Source organism: Patiria miniata, unplaced genomic scaffold (assembly GCF_015706575.1).
Source record: "Patiria miniata isolate m_02_andy unplaced genomic scaffold, ASM1570657v1 HiC_scaffold_30, whole genome shotgun sequence".
In the NCBI taxonomy this organism is placed as follows: Eukaryota; Metazoa; Echinodermata; class Asteroidea; order Valvatida; family Asterinidae; genus Patiria; species Patiria miniata.
In genome coordinates this window covers 415,953-433,454 of record NW_024037070.1, presented here as the reverse complement: position 1 = coordinate 433,454, position 17,502 = coordinate 415,953, and the positions used below count along the sequence as shown (strand labels likewise).

The 17,502-nt window shown below is 44.0% G+C and overlaps 1 pseudogene; it reads left to right on the top strand.

The window, feature by feature from the left end:
- The first annotated feature begins 205 nt into the window (after nt 1-205).
- LOC119739502 lies at nt 206-4,715 on the top strand (annotated as a pseudogene).
- The last annotated feature ends 12,787 nt before the right edge of the window (nt 4,716-17,502 follow it).

Genomic DNA, 17,502 nt, shown 5'->3' with positions numbered 1-17,502 from the left:
TCGAAACGTTGAGACCAAAGACAAGTTCTTTTAGAACTTACAGCAGGACTGTTCTAAACAGAACAAAAAACTACTTAGCAAAGTTGATAATAAGCAGGACAAGTTCTTCTCAGAACTAATATCTTCTAAGCAGTAGTTATTACCACATGGTGTTACCGCAAACCGAAACGATACCGATACCCCACCATGCAAAGCCTCAAATCTTATATGTTATTTAACTTCACAATACGGTTTTCCGGTGCTCGTCTCCGGAGAACCCCTTTGGCACAGGGGGGCGTGAGTGGACATTCTAACAGCCTTCTTGTAGGCAAGAAATCGTTTGGGATCTCTGATTGGTCCACTTGCTGCAGCCAGCACACTTTCAACCAATCCCTGCGGGGGAACTAGGCAGGCTGGCATTGTTTCGCGCGTTTTTCTCCCTTTTCCGCTTTCTTTCGCCGAGCTTCACACACGACAAAATAAAATCCTCCGTACCTTTCGACAATTTTCGACTTCTTCAAATCGCCCAAGAACCCCGCATTATGCCGGGTAACAGAGGCCGCAAGCGCAAGAACCCAAGGGACGGCGGACAGCGGGAAAAACGTCCCCTAGGCCATCATCCTCGCCAAACTCGAGCACAAGCCAGAGCAATGCAGACGTTGCTAAACCCGCCATCGGTCGCCAACAGCGATGCTGCAGGCTACGGTCCCGAGGAACAGCGCCCTCTGTCGTCGGGAGCGGAGGTCATACCGCCTGAGGTCACACGTACTCACGCTGCAGCCACCAGCGTGACCGCGACGGCCGTAAACGCCGCCGGTCGCCCGGTCCACCCCCAGATTCCGGCCAGCCAGCAACCCACACCACTGGCAGGGAACTCGAGCGGGGCTTCCAGCTCCTTTCAACTGCCAGCCGCCCAAGAAACGGCCGCACACGGCGGCAATTTGCAGCTGGGGGCCGCGACATACACCACTGCCGCGACGCCGGCGCCCGTTGCTGGCACCCCGCCGGCTTTCGCACGGCCTTCGCCCATATACACCAGCCCACCTGCCGGCGTGGTTACATCGTCGCCAGTGGCCATCCCCACACCGAGTGCTGCCCCATCCGGTGCCATGCATCCCCTCTACCAGCAGGCCTACGTCAGTGGCATGGCCCCATCATACTTCACCGGTTTTCAAGGTGTTCCAGTGGCACATCCTTCGACTACACCCATACCCGGGTCTTCCACCTCATCTGGCCAACTTGGACAGCCAGCCAAGGGGTACCAAAACCCATCCACCTCGGGTGAGTACAGTGCCAATATGGCCAACATGGCTACTGTTTGTGTTACCCCAAGCTCACAACCCATTTTGAGCATGATGAGTTCTCAACCTGCTCCTTCTCTGTCCAACCAGATCAACCCAAGCACCACTGCCATTAACCCTGAGTGGGGAGGGGGGCCCCTACTATCCATATGTGAACCCCTAGGGAGCACGGTATCACCTGGGGTCAAAGAAAAAATTGTAAAAAGCGAGTTTCTAGAACTCGACACGCTCTTGGACCGCCACGGACCTAACCCACAACCTCCCAACCTCACATTCACATTGGATAAGTCAGGCCAATTACGCGTGACTGACACAAAGAAAAAACCGCAGATAAATTCCATTTTGGCATGGACCGATGCATTCCTAGTTTTTGCATCTGTGTTCCTCAGTGCGCACCCCGCGCGGTTGCAGGAGTTACTTAAATACATGCACGTGGTTCGCATGGCGGCTGCTCGCTTCACTGTCCGCGGTTGGTTGGAATACGACCGGCAGTTTCGCATGCGCCAGCAATTTCACCCATCTAGGGCATGGTCCATCATTGATGGGGAGCTGTGGGCACTCTACATTGCTGCCCCAGGGCCTTCGTACGTAGGCACAGGCGGGCAAGGGGGGCCCCCACTTGTCGCACCCAAGCGAGCTTACAATTCTTTTCGCTGGCCATCCCGCCAACCCCCCCGCACCAGTAACATCTGCTTTGCATTCAATCGGACCCCGGGCTGCTCAAGGGTACAGTGCCCATTCCCCCACAAATGCTCCGCTTGCTTCTCAACCGGACATGGGGCGTCTGCTTGCAAAACCCCTGCCAACAAGAAAAATACCACTCGTCCCTAGGGGGCTTAGCCCACATCTTCACCCTCATCAGCCTTGTACTAGCTCTCCCAACTGCGTATGTTGCCTCGCGCATTCACCAGTGATTATAGAATGTCTCTTACCATTGCTTGATAATTACCCCAACACAAAGGTAGCAAATACGCTACGCTCTGGGTTCACAACTGGATTCAAATTGGGTTACAACGGCCTCCGCATAGTTAGGGATTCTAAGAATTTATCCTCCGTTAGAAAAAACCCTGAAATAGCACTCGATAAATTACATAAGGAGGTCCAGCTGGGGCGCATGGCGGGCCCATTCGAAACGAGTCCAATTCAAAACCTTAGAATTTCCCCGATAGGTCTGGTTCCCAAAACAGAACCAGGCAGCTTTAGGCTGATACACCACCTCTCCTATCCCGAATCCGACTCTGTCAATGACGGCATTGACAAACAATTATGTTCAGTACAATACACCACCTTTGATGACGCAGTTAGCTTAGTGGTAAGCTCGGGGAGGGGGGCCCTGATGGCCAAAGCCGATATTAAGTCAGCCTTCCGTCTTCTGCCAATCCATCCTGATGATTTTTGCTTATTGGGCATTAAAATGCGGGACAGAATCTATGTTGACAAAACACTACCGATGGGAGCAGCATGCGCTCCAGCATATTTTGAGAAGTTTTCCACTTTCATTGAGTGGGCCGTGAATAGACGCTCAGGTTCTGGACACATATGCCATTATGTGGACGACTTCCTGATGGTCGGGGGGGCAACTTTAGGTGGCCCCCTCTCATGCCAGAGCACGTTGGACTGCTTCATTCAAGTTTGTGGGGAACTAGGGGTGCCACTAGCAAACGAAAAAACAGTCCTTCCCACCACAGAACTGACATTCCTGGGGTTGGAAATTAATTCCGTATCGCAAACTGTGTCAATCCCCACAGAGAAACTTATCAACATCACCAAAAAGATTCAGGAGGCAATCCGTCCCTCCAAAATAACCCTCAGAAATCTCCAATCACTCATTGGATCCCTATCCTTTGTGTGCCGTGCCGTCTCTCCTGGACGAGCCTTCCTCAGGAGACTGATCGACGACACAAAAAACGTAAAGCAACCTTGGCACCTAATTAGGCTTTCAAAGGGCGCGAAGGAAGACCTGAACATGTGGCAGGTGTTCCTGCGTAGCTTTAACGGGAGGACAATAATTCCTGACCAGTACTGGGCACTAGACGAAGATCTTCAACTATTCACAGATGCTAGTGGGGGCATAGGATTTGGGGGTACTTTCTGGGCCAATGGTTTGCCGGGATTTGGCCTCAATCTGTCAAGGATGACAACCCATCCATCGCTTGGCTAGAATTCTTCCCAGTAGTTGTGGCTCTCACACTATGGGGGAAATCCCTTGCCGGGAAGAAAATAATTATCAGGTCAGACAATGAGGCAGTGGTTTCAATAATTAACAAACAGTCATCAAAATGTGGGAAGATCATGAAACTGGTCCGATTTTTTGTCCTCCAGTGCCTCCATGACAACGTTAGCTTCAAGGCCAGACACATTTCGGGAATACATAATAACATCGCTGACGCGCTCTCCCGTTCACAGATGAATCGATTTCGAGAGGTCGCTCCCTCAGCAGCCAAAGACGGGCTGGAAGTCCCACCATTTCTATGGAGGCTATAAACACGGAAGCCCTCCGACTCCTGGGGGCATCCTTTGCGAGTAGTACTTGGGGAACATATAGCAAGGGCGTGGAACAGTTCATCCAATTCCGGCATCATGCTGGCCTCCCACCCCTCTGGCCATCCCCATGTGGCCACATTGCAGCCTTTATTGCCCATCTCTCACTGGAAGGCCTCGCCCCTTCCACAATCGGTACGTATACAGCCGCGGCCGCTTATGTACATAAAATTAACGGATGGCCCGACCCAACCGACAGCTTCATCGTTCGGAAAATGAGGGAAGGTTGCCGCCGCCAGGGCCGCCGCTGCGACCCTAGGCGCCCCATCACGGCAGAACTCCTCGAAAAAATATGCAACATTCTGCGTGCAATCACCTCGTCAAATCTTGAGGCTGCACTTTTCTGTGCCGCATTTTCACTGGCCTTTTTCGTTTTTTTTCCGAGTTGGGGAACTAACAACTGCTAGCAAATCCGCCGGGCATGAGCGAACCCTCAACTTTCAGGACGTCTGGTTTACAAGCAATGATCACTCTGTACTGGTGGTCAGGCTTAGGTTCTCCAAAACTGATCAACGGGGCGACTCTGTTGAACTGCGTTTTCATAGGGATTACCACTCCCCCACTTGCCCCGTGAACATGGTTTCAAGTTACCTCCTCCTGCGGCCACACTTTGCAGGCCCATTTTTTGTTCATGTAGATGGTACACCCCTAACAACATACCAGTTCAGCCAAATGCTGCGCAAATCCTTAGTGGCCCTAGGTCTCCCCCCTCAGGGCTTTAGCCCACACAGCTTCCGCATTGGGGCGGCCACTTCCGCTGCTCTGAATGGAACCCCGGTCCCGCAGATCCAATTATTAGGCCGCTGGAAATCCCAAGCCGTTAATTTGTACATCCGGCCTGACAAAGTCCTCCCTCCCTACCACACTGGGCTGCCCCAGCTGTAACATGTCATTTGCATCCTCGGTTCTGCTCTTGTTTTTGATTAACTCCGCAGGTACAACACGCACCTGGGTGGTTGGTGACAGCATTGTCTTCCGCGCCGGCGACCATGCCCCAAATGAGCCAGCATTGGGGCTGATCACCTGGCGGGGCGTGCGGGGTGCAAAAATATCATCGATGATCCCCTCTATCCGGGCACAACTCCAACACTCCCCGGTTCCTACCACCATTGTGATCCACCTGGGGACCAACGATTTATTTTCAATTCCCGTCAAAGAGATCCGAGGCAGGTTGGAGGAGGGCTTACAGGGGTTAAGACACATGCTGCCCCACACACGCATAGTTTGGTCGGACATCCTCCTGCGTCTGTTCTACTATGGAGAAGAGCGCCCGGGTGTTGGCAAGAAAAATGTCAACGCTCTGAATAAGTATGCTCATAGGGTGTGCAAAAACTTAGGAAATGCCCACGGGATCGTGCACTCTTGCACTATCAACTCTAGCCAGCAGTCTCTCTACTGGCGGGACGGCCTCCATCTGCCCACCCTGGGCAGCCAACAGTTCTGCAAGAATATTTCGGCAGCCCTGGCCTTTTTTACATCACACCCATCAGCCCTTCTCCATCCTCCCTCGTCGTAAGTTGCTGTCCATAGCCCACCGGTCAGTTAACACCTCGGTGTGGTCCTTAAAACCAGCCATTCAAATAAATATTACATGTCTTCTGCGCTAAAATTGCTTGGGTCATTTACTGTAGAGTTATCGGTTCCCAGCCAACATGTTATGCACATTGGTCCACTGTTCGGGGGGGGGGGGGGGGGGGGGGGGGGGGGGGGGGGGGTTGGCAAGTTCCTGTATTCGTAACTTGTTTGGCAGAAATGAGGGGGGCGGGGACACGCCCAAGGTGGAACTAGGGGGGTTAGGAAATCAGAACGACTAATTTTGTATAAAACCAATCACCAGAATCTTAATTCTAGCTAATCACCTAATATTCTGATTACTCTATATCTTGATTATAACCCTTGATCCTAAAGTTTTCATTGCCACCGTTCACTTTGGCTATATATTTTATATAACTGTAAGTGTTGTTCATATCTGTGGGTTATTGTAGCTTGATAAACCATTGTATTAAGACTCAGTGTAATTTATTTGGTGTAACTTGCCGCGCTTAGTATACCTGTAACTTTATGCTTAATTGCATGGTTTGGTGGTTTACAACACTCATTGTCATCGTTATTTGATTAACAAACTCTTGCATTGCGGGGCCTCAACATACATGTACAGTGTAATAGTAGTGTGGTTTACAACACTCATTGTCATCGTTATTTGATTAACAAATTCTTGCATTGCGGGGCCTCAACATACAGTGTAATAGTAGACAATGCAAACACTGTAATATTGTATTGGTTAATACATACATACATGGGACTGTATCATCAAGAGCAATAAACGCTCGGCGAAGGTTAGCCGAAGCTGACCACATTTATCCATGTCCGTGTGCTCTCTCTCGTCCTCTCTAGGGCCAATACGGTTTTCCGGTGCTCGTCTCCGGAGAACCCCTTTGGCACAGGGGGGCGTGAGTGGACATTCTAACAGCCTTCTTGTAGGCAAGAAATCGTTTGGGATCTCTGATTGGTCCACTTGCTGCAGCCAGCACACTTTCAACCAATCCCTGCGGGGGAACTAGGCAGGCTGGCATTGTTTCGCGCGTTTTTCTCCCTTTTCCGCTTTCTTTCGCTGAGCTTCACACACGACAAAATAAAACCCTTCCCTCCCTCCACCATTTAACCAGTTAGTACTCGGGTTACACAACTTTAGTTAGCCCCATGTTTGGGAGTAGCCACCTGCACGTTGGAGGTAACCCCTTTGAGGCTAGAGGCAGAGCTGGAGCACATCTTACATGAATGTCATTGACAAGTAAGAAGGGGATGGGGCAGATGTAGACAGGTCCAGACTGGGCGTCAGTCGTCGCCTTTCTTCTGGGCTGGGTCTTTTGGGCATAATTTATACCTCAGGTGACGTGAGGTGGGATTTGGTGTAATCCCGACATGTACACACCTCCCTCGTGGAGGCTGGATTTTGTTCAGCCATGTTTTCTTGTGGACTGTCTGAAGCCCCCTGGTCAACAGTTTCCCGCAGGCTTTGATGCCAGGCACATTTTTATGCATATATTGCTTTGCAACCTGTTTCTTGCCAGGGGGCATTTGTACTCCCAACATCTCTAGCATGCCGCTAAGTAGACCCCTCCCCAGTTCTCACAGTACACGTATACTACTGCTCTGGGGTCCCCCATATGACTCGCGGGCCTGGCCTGCTCTCGGGGACCCATATCTCAGCTCTGACCACATGAAAGGCAAACTCACTAGTGTGCCGGGATGGCCTCTCTGGGCCTGTGGCCGCCAATCCCTGCATTCTAAAAACAACTTGCCTCTCCCCAACTTGGGGATTCTTCCCCCTGGCCTCCTTGTGTATCTTGGAAGGACGGGGGAGGGGGCAGAAATGAGGGGGGCGGGGACACGCCCAAGGTGGAACTAGGGGGGTTAGGAAATCAGAACGACTAATTTTGTATAAAACCAATCACCAGAATCTTAATTCTAGCTAATCACCTAATATTCTGATTACTCTATATCTTGATTATAACCCTTGATCCTAAAGTTTTCATTGCCACCGTTCACTTTGGCTATATATTTTATATAACTGTAAGTGTTGTTCATATCTGTGGGTTATTGTAGCTTGATAAACCATTGTATTAAGACTCAGTGTAATTTATTTGGTGTAACTTGCCGCGCTTAGTATACCTGTAACTTTATGCTTAATTGCATGGTTTGGTGGTTTACAACACTCATTGTCATCGTTATTTGATTAACAAACTCTTGCATTGCGGGGCCTCAACATACATGTACAGTGTAATTGTAGTGTGGTTTACAACACTCATTGTCATCGTTATTTGATTAACAAATTCTTGCATTGCGGGGCCTCAACATACAGTGTAATAGTAGACAATGCAAACACTGTAATATTGTATTGGTTAATACATGTAGGATACATGGGACTGTATCATCAAGAGCAATAAACGCTCGGCGAAGGTTAGCCGAAGCTGACCACATTTATCCATGTCCGTGTGCTCTCTCTCGTCCTCTCTAGGGCCAATGAACATTTATCCACTGCGAACTAAATCGGTATCCACTTCCTGTTTTTAAATTATGATGTCATCAAGCCGGAAATAACTTGTATGAGTACAGAAAATGTTTACTAAAATTTATCACACTGTTAAATATGCATTTTTTGAAACAAAATAATTGATTGTACTTTGTCCTTTGTTCCTACATAAACATATTCATACTCAATTCGGCAGTGTTTAATGAACAAATTGCCTGCCCGACCACTCTGCGTTTGTAACAACAAACGCCAACCTCTAGTCTTTCTTTCTTTTTTCTTTTTTTTCAGGACAATACTTCTCCGCGGGTTTACTCCTAAACCGTTCAAGATATAAACTTGTAACTTCGAACACATATCGACCCTGATCCCGAGTAGTGCATATTGTCCTGACGTCATGATGACGTCATCAGGTATCAAATTACAAGCAATTTAGTGTTTCTATTTTTTAATCATTACAAATCGATATAAAATCAACCGTGAGAGACCGGAACTTGTTTTTAACGGCAGTCAATAGAATAATACTGGGTCTTCAATTTACTTCGTGGGTGTCAAATCATACGACCCTTACTTCCGGTCGAAACCAGTCAAACCCGGAAGTGCCTTGTAATTTAAAAATGGTAAAAGATATGAACGTGCTTTCAACGATGTTAGTCTTCTGCAAGAAAGTACTTTTTCGAAACTGTAACCGATGACGTCATGAAATATTAGAGCGCCCTCTAGCGGCAGGTTGAAAAATGTCCAAAATGCATTTTGAATAGACGTCTGTGGCGAAGTTTGCTGTAATCTTGTGAAAATTGGTACAATGTATATATATGATGACCTTCATGCAAACAACACATGTGTGAAGTTTGAAGCCGATGACGTATCAGACCGGAAGTTACAACGAAAAGACTTTATATTCTTCAAAAATCGCTAAAAAATCAATCGTGAGAGATATAATCTTAAATTGTCCATTAAATGATAGACTAAACATTGGCGTCAATTGTGCCAGGCGCGTGGCTTGTCAAATTGTTCACACACGTGACCCGCCGCCGACAAAAATACCGTAACGGTAGTCCGTCGCTCAAAAATTCAATGAAAGCGTAGAGCTGGGTGTGCATGAGTACACTGCATGTACAGGACATTGTATGCATTCAGTGCAGATCCATTATTTCATCATCGTCATGCTTGTTGGAACGGGGCCAAACACGTGGCACGTAGTCTTGTGCTCAAGACGCTTGGTCTTCTATAACAAATCCCATAGACTTTGTGCACGATTTTTCTCGTCAGCATTTTAGTCATAAAGTACACTCATTATGACATTGAAACTTAACATAGTCAAAGAACATATAGCAAAGGTCGTTGGCGAAGATGGACGCAATGATGACATCATCATGTGATTTATTATGTGCACTTTGTGCCCTTCTTTTTCAAGGGACCTTTTTGGCCACTTTTCAATGGGGCATCTTCATCAAAGTAATACCAAGCAAAGACGGAATGCTAAGATTGTGCCAGAACAATGATGGCATGATGACGTCATCAGGTGTCACGTGACAAGCAATTAAACTTTGATATTTTTTATCTTTAAAAATCTATATAAAATCAATAATGAGATCTGTCGTCTTGCTGTTTGCGGCAAGTGATAGAGTAAATTAGGTCTTTATTTTTTAACGTATACATAAAATCACATGACCCTTGCTTCCGGTCGAAACCAGAAGTGGCTTATTATTGGCTTATTATTGGAAATTGGAAATAGATATGAATTAGATATGAAATAGATATGAACTTGCTTCCAACGGTGTTATTCTCTGGCCAGACAATATTCTTCAAAACTTGTACCGGTGACGTCATGAAATTCTCGACCGCCCTCTAGCGGCACGTTTAAGAATGTCCAAAATGCATTTTGAATAGATGTCTGTGGCAAAGTGTTTTGTAATTGCCTGAAAACTGGTATATATAATGATCTTCATGCAAACAACACATGTGTGAAGTTGATGACATCATCAGACCGGAAGTTACAACGAAAAGACCTTCTATTCTTCAAAAATAAATCAATCCTGAGAGATATAATCATGAATTGTTCATTGAATGATAGCTTAAACAATTGTGCCAGGTTCGTGGCTTGTCTAATTGTTCACACACGTGACCCGCCGCCGACAAAAATACCCTTATAGTAGTACGTCGCTCAAAAATTCAATGAAAGCATAGCGCGTTGCCGTTCGGCCACGGCATAGGGCGCGCACGCCCGCTGAACGTAGCCTGTGGCTTTTCGTTTGCTTTTCGCGGGCGTACATGTACATGTACATGTACATGTACATGTACATGTCCAGTTATTAGTACGTAGACTCTGAGAAAGTCTGAGGAGAAGTACTGTTGTCACGCGTGTACGACTAAAATAGATCGCTGCGCGCGTCTTCGCAGTTAATGTGTCATAACCGGGGTCTGAGCGGCGATTTGGCGAATATAAATGTTTGTTTCTGTTTATAAATTTACCTTCGGATAGTAACTATTATTTCGGGTTTTTTTCAGGCAAATGGTATTGGGAGTTCATGCTGAAAACAGCTTACCATTTAAAATGGCTCCAGTTATGATCGGACACATGAATACATGCAAATCAATGAACATGCATCCTCTCTGAATAACATCAGTATTCACTACCCATATTCACTTTTTCTACGTTTAAAAAAAATAAATACATACTGACATTGATCACTACCTTAAAGAAACATTTTTGAACAAAATGATTAATTTTATCAGACAGTTTAAATTTCGTTATCCTTTGTACATGTTCTTACATAAAAAAAAAAATTCAAAACTTAACTGGACAGTGTTTCATAAAATAGTTGTCTACCCGACCACTCTGCATTTGTAACAACAAACGCGAAGCTCTAGTTTTATATTGTTTTTACATAGGTTTAAAAAATGATAAACTTCAAATAACTCGACAACCAAATAAGTCAGGAATATGAAATTTGAGAATTAGAGATAAAACAAGAAAAGTAGTGTTAAACTAGAGGTTTGCGTTTGTTGTTACAAATGCAGAGTGGTTGGGCAGGCAATGTTTTTCATAAAGAACTGCCGAGTTATGTTATGAATATGTTTATGCAATAACAAAGGATCACGAAATTAAATCCTTGTCATCACAATGAATTATTTTGCTTAAAAAATGCATCTTTAACGGTGTGATAAATTTCCATAAACATTTTATGTACACATACGAGTTATTTCTGGTTTGATGACGTCATTATTAAAAAAAACGGGAAGTGAAAACTGATTTAGTTCGGAGTGGATAAATGTTTATTGTGAAAATAATTAACGTAAGGAAATATGAAAAATATAATTGTATGTATTTATAACACCTAACTTCCGGTTTGATGACGTCACTAGTATTTGGAAGCAAAAGGTTCACATTTTTTATGGATATCGCTATTTGGGCTACGAAGATATACGACATGGATCAAATGATAGCATTCAATTTATAATATGATCGTTTTCAAATTCTCATAGACGTAACTTCCGGTCTGAAGACGTCATGAATTTGAAACCTTGCCAAGTTATCTGTGGTTAATCAAAGAATATCAAGGGGCGATTTGGTAAAATTGGAACCGATGGTTTTCAGATTAAAGAAAATAGACACTATTTTATGTGCCGCTAGTGGCGCCCTTTCGGATGAATGACGTCATCACAGTGTTTTTTTATGACTTGCATTTCTCACTAACACTTGCATAATATATATGTCTGTGGTAAAATGTTTCCGCTTTTGAGTTATATTCAGTTTTTATTGCACTTCCGGTAACACCGGAAGTAAAGGTCAAGCGGTTTTGTGTCCGGGAACAAGAAATGTTTCTCACGGCATAGTCTACAACCTCACGAAAAAACGAACACGATTCTCTATTTAGTTCAAAAGATATAACGCAAACTATTTTGTCAAAATTTGCCCTTAAATCGCTATAATTTGATACCTGATGACGCCATGATGACGTAACAAAATTTATAACATCTTTGTAACACGATACAAGTTCACACATGTTTTGTGATCATGCCGTGAATCGTTTGGAAGAAATGTTGCTTTGTTTTGATTTCAGGCTAACGTCTTCATTTTGAATTCACCTATTTTTGACCTTCCGGTAGACCCGGAAGTAAAGGTCAAGCGAGTTCACGTACGTGACAAAAAATGTTAAGCGATTAATGGTCTATCTGATTACAGAATACAAACATCATTGATTGTTTAGTTCAAGAGTTATAGGTGAAAGTAATTGGTCACTTTTTCAGATAAAATCACTTGTAATTTGACACCTGATGACGTAATCATGACGTCAGAGTAATATGCACCACTTCGGATGAGGGTCGATATATATTGAAAGTTACAAGTTCATACCATATACCATTTAAGAGAAAACCCGCGGAGAAGTATTGTCCGGAAAAAAAAAAAAAAAAAGAAAGAAAGAAAGATTAATCGCAACAAATCCAAAGAGTGGTCGGGTTGTGCCCGACCACTCAAAAACACAAATACCCCGCAACCGTGCCTATTTCCATGACATACAATGTAACACCATTCTATTAAAGGGAATGTACATAATTGGCTTTTGCTGTAATTTTCAGAAATGAACTATTTGAGGGGTTAGTATAATAGATCAAATATTTGTACACTAACATGTTTGAAGTTTTGTGTTCGAAAATGCTGGAAAAACCAAGAAAAACAAAAATGTTCAAGTAGTCTGGTTCCCTGACTCCACTAAAGATGAAATGGATCAATTTATAGATGCCGGAAAATGGTAAGGTAAGGGAACCAGTCTAGCTGGCCTGCACCCGTTCATGAGCACGTAACCAATAGCAAACAAAATTTGGACTGAAGAAAAGTGGTAAATTTGGAGCAGTAGTTGAAAAATAGTTAGGTTGATGCCTATGATGCCATAATTAATTTTTGTTTCATTGCTTCTGTTTGTGTTTTAAGCAAATTGACTGGATATTTTCAGTCTTAAGCAAGACATTTCTCAAAGGCAAATCCTTTTAGCATAATCCTTTGAGCATTTACATGTACAAGGCCTACATCGAAATAAGAATTTTTAAATAATCAAAAGAAATATGGTTATTTGAATTAGCTTGAGTTATCATCATGACATCATTTCTTTGGTTTTTAATAATGAGCACAGTTGGCCTATGGGGTCCTAAAGTGACTCAAAATCCTAAGAACAACTTACAGAGCTGCATAAACATGTACATGTACATGTACTACGGTGCAAGTCTCAAGTTTTGGTAAATGTGTTTGTTTTCTGTTGTTTCAATTAAAAATATGACTGTCCAAGGAAAAAAAGGGTGGAAAAGCCACATTGATTATACAAAAAAAAAAGTATAAACAGTGTCAGGGGTGTGAGTGGTGTCCAAAAAAAATAGCTGAAAATAGCTGAACCTGTAAAAAAACGAACCTGCGAGCGCAAAGCGCGAAGCCCTTACGGCGTGGGGTTCGGGGCCCGCCCAAGGGCCCCGGAAATTTTTTGAAATGTAGATGCTCTGTGGTGCATTTTAAAGCCCCTGGCAATGCCTGGGCCAACTATTGGTTGAAAATGTTTTGCAATTTATGCATGTTTTTAAGTTAACTTTTCCTTCATATTGGCTTGAAACTGCCTAAATGGCCAACTTGTATATGAAAACTGGGAAATTCAACCACGTTTTCCATATTTTAACTCCTTACTGCAGATGATTGATACACATCGTCATCGCGTGTCCCGGGTTCTGATCGAGAGTCGCCTAATTTCTGCCCATTAACCATGTGTTCCATCCAAATCCATTTCCACGGATTCGTAACCTGAGGATCGGTCTTGTCAATGTCCGAATCACACTCCGAACCTCTTGGGATAATAACACATTTGTGTTGCACTGACATCTTGCGGAATTAATGTCAAATACGTTCGAAACATTTGAAACGACACACTAACGTACGTATCAGCATGCAGCGGAATACGCAGCAGGCCGATGCGTGCATCGCATGCAATGAAATGCACACATGAACTTTGCCCCGCATGATGCCCTCTACTGGCCGCGGCGCGGCACGGCGACAATTTACTAGTCTTATTTCAAGGCTTTATATTTGCAACAAGACGATGTTTACAGCGAGTTATTGTGGAGATCATCGCGTGTCACTACATGCATAGACACAGGAACGGCCGCAAAGAGTCCCAACGCGCTTCATGGCGCATGTGTGAATATTCATATTTATCTGCAGCCAATCACAGCGCAATGACTGTTGGTTCCCCGGATGCTGTTTACACGTTGTGTATACACGCGGCTTCGAGCTGAAAAATGCATGCACATGGCATCGTATAGTACACACGTACGTACGTAAATGTACATGTACATGTACGTTGAATACTCGCTTTGCACGCACCCCATCTCAGAGCTACGTATATGTTGTAGAGAGCGGATCACGTGCGTTCGGCGGAAAATAAAATAAACGGAAATAAAATCAAAGCTTACGTGCGGGGGAAAAAGCGGGGGGGGGGGGGGAAATCTGGACCATCGGAAGAAAAAAAGCGGAAAACAAAATGTGGCACGCTGAACAAAAAAGCGGAAATCCGCTAAATAGCGGAGATTTCACACCCCTGAGTGTACAGGCCCCCTAATAATTTAGTGAGTGATTACATTTGCACATGTACACTGGCTTGGTAAAAAAAAAAAAAAAATCCTATTGTTTTAATCCTAATGACCTTGGCCTTTGTCTTATGGGGTCCAAACTTATAAGTTATACTAGCAAGCTACCGTCATTGTATCAAGGTTCAAGACATACATGGACATACAATCATACAGCTTCACAAATGTTGCCAGAGAAATTATTAATGATTACAATTTATCTGGACCACAATGTACCGATGAGAAAATTACACGTCGAGTCAGAAAATAGGACAGTGATTTAGGGCTTATTCGAATATTCGGTTATTCGATCGATAATCGAATATTCGAATATTTATTTTTGAATAAGAATATTCGGTGGTGATATGCAATGAAATAAAAAGGTGGAAAAAACTTTTGTTTTAACAACAAAAGTGTATTCTCAAAGTTAAGTTTCAAGTTGCTGCCAAAAAAACCCCATAAAAGTAGCTTGTATATATGCCAAGCAATAATGCCATACATATATTACTTCTGCTTTGGGAGTGCTTGCAGTAAAGCCAACCCATTTTTTTAACGCCGGACTGCAACACCAATCGCTGATGCTTCCGACAAGATAAACAAGACATTTTGTCTTTCATGTCTTCACAAAACACTTCCTGACACCTTTTCATATCAAACTTCTAGCATGAGTAGTAACGTTTCCGTTGTCCGTATTTTTGTTTGTTGTTGTCCTACTTACAATCCCTACTTTCAAAAGAAAACCGCCGCTGTTTTCCCCGATGCGATCCTGGCATGTTTCCCCGCGCATTGGTGTTACATGTACATGTGTGCAGCATAGGAAAATGCAGCGTGGCATTGGAGAGGAGCACGTGTTAATTTGCCCACGTGCGCATTGGGAGGGGCTTACTGGATCGGCTATGGACATCGCGAAAATGGCATGCCAACATCGATGTAGAAGACCTCTGCAATCTCATGCAAAGAACTTGATTTCTTTTTTGTGTGTGGGCCTTTGTATTTTCCGTTTTCATGTACTTATTTTGAGGACGTACTGCTCGCACAGGGTCGCACAAGAAGCGGTACATTACACTGATACAGCGAAGCCAATTCCCCCCAAAGTTTTCCATCGCCTGTTCAATCGTGTCGAATGCACGTGGTTATAGGGAATCGCCTTGCACGCAGTATGCTGCCCACAGCACATGGCGGTGTTGTAGAAAACTTGTCATGAACCCCAACATTACATTAAAACGTTTTGAAAACCTTGGTTCATTTACGTTACGGACTCTGGGATTTTTCTAAAAGAATTTCTTGTTTACTTTTAGGGGTAAATTTATTATGGCTGTTAGATGTTCGCCTCAATGCCTCCGTAATTATATACATGTACATGTGTACATGTACAAAATAATCTAGTTCTCTCAACTGATCAGAGCACCCTTTTATCGAACACATTTTCATTCGCTGTCCGTCAGCTTTGTTCGCTGGGTTAGTCTGCTAATTGCACCCAATATTTGCACAAATAAAACATACATAAACAGTTCAAAAACTAGTTCAGCAATTATACTTTCAGTAATAATAGCGGGAACCTCTGGCTTATGTCCTCCAAGTCGAGCAAAACGCAAGAAAAAGGGCAGACAACAGAGAGGATTTCAAACTCAAAAGGGCTCTCATTTATTTCGCCAGACAGACTTTACGGTCAACTCTCCGCACCATACCCCTGATTCCCAGCATAGAAAACCACAGCTAGACAAAATGTATCAAAATGTTGCAAGTTGGAATATCCAAACCTTTTAGTGGCCTATTTGTTAGAAAGTTATCTCCAGAGCACGCACTTAGCCAGACAAAAGAACCGGGTCAGCGCACCTGTGCCCTAATTAGCCCGCCAACAATGCGCCCGCCGGAGCTCGGCTGGCGATTTTTTTTTTTTTTTTGCTGAAATGTCACCCTTCGTGTTTTGGGTACACAGCTTATAATACATCCCCTGTGGGCAAACAAGGAAATACTGCTTTGCACGTGTCAAGCTGGGGCGTGTGTATGCCGCGCCCACGCCCATTACATGTATTTGCATAAACTTAAATATGCATTTACAATTCAAAGACCCATATTTCATTGAATAAAGACATTAAATATCATAGGTTTTTTTCTTGGAGTTTTTGGTTGTTGAGAATAAGTTTATTTAAAATGATATAAAATCATTTCCTCAATTCTTGGTTACAAAAGTGCGAGTTATTATCATAAAATTAAAAGTGATTTTTTTATCCTCAATACTGTGACTAGGAAGTACACCGTTTTGTAGACTTCAAGAAGCTTCCAGTAATAGATGCTCGGTTCCTGTTTGCGAGTTAAGGGTCGGAGAGTCACAATAGCTGACGCCACCCGCCGTGTTTGGGGTTCACGGCTTTAATACGTCCCCCATGCAAACAAGGAATTCTTCACTCTAGCTTCTCTGGTTATTGTTAATCTTTAAATTACTGACGACTGAAGAACTGATTGTTGTCAAATACCTGACTTACCTGTGAAGAAATCATGCATGGCATGCTGACGTGTGCACATACGTTGACTACATGTACATGTATGGCATATTTTTGCTTTTGAGGGAATTTGGAATGGCCAAATAACCGAATATTCGATCGATTGGAAGGTCGAATATTCGAATATTCAATTATTCGAATTGACTCAGCCCTACAGTGATTTGAAGCAAAAACTTCCAAAGCGACCATCTGAAAAAGGACGATTTGATAAGTTTCTGGATGAACAATTTGTTGATTTCGACGAAAATCCTACCGAGCAAGCAGACACATCATCTGTGACTGTGATGAAAGCTCTTAGTGCATCATGCATTACAGTTGGTTCACAAGTTGACATTGAAGAGCTGGACACTGAGTGCGAGCCCAGGAAAGCTCCCCTTGATGAATTGGGCCGACGTCAACAGTTTTGACGGACAAATGCTCTGATGGAAAAACTGCGTCAAGAAGCTGACGACAATAGAATTTCCACAACATCAGCTCTTGGGATTTCTCATTTAGAAAGAAAACTATGTGAACAATCGCAAGATAGCAGATGTAGGGA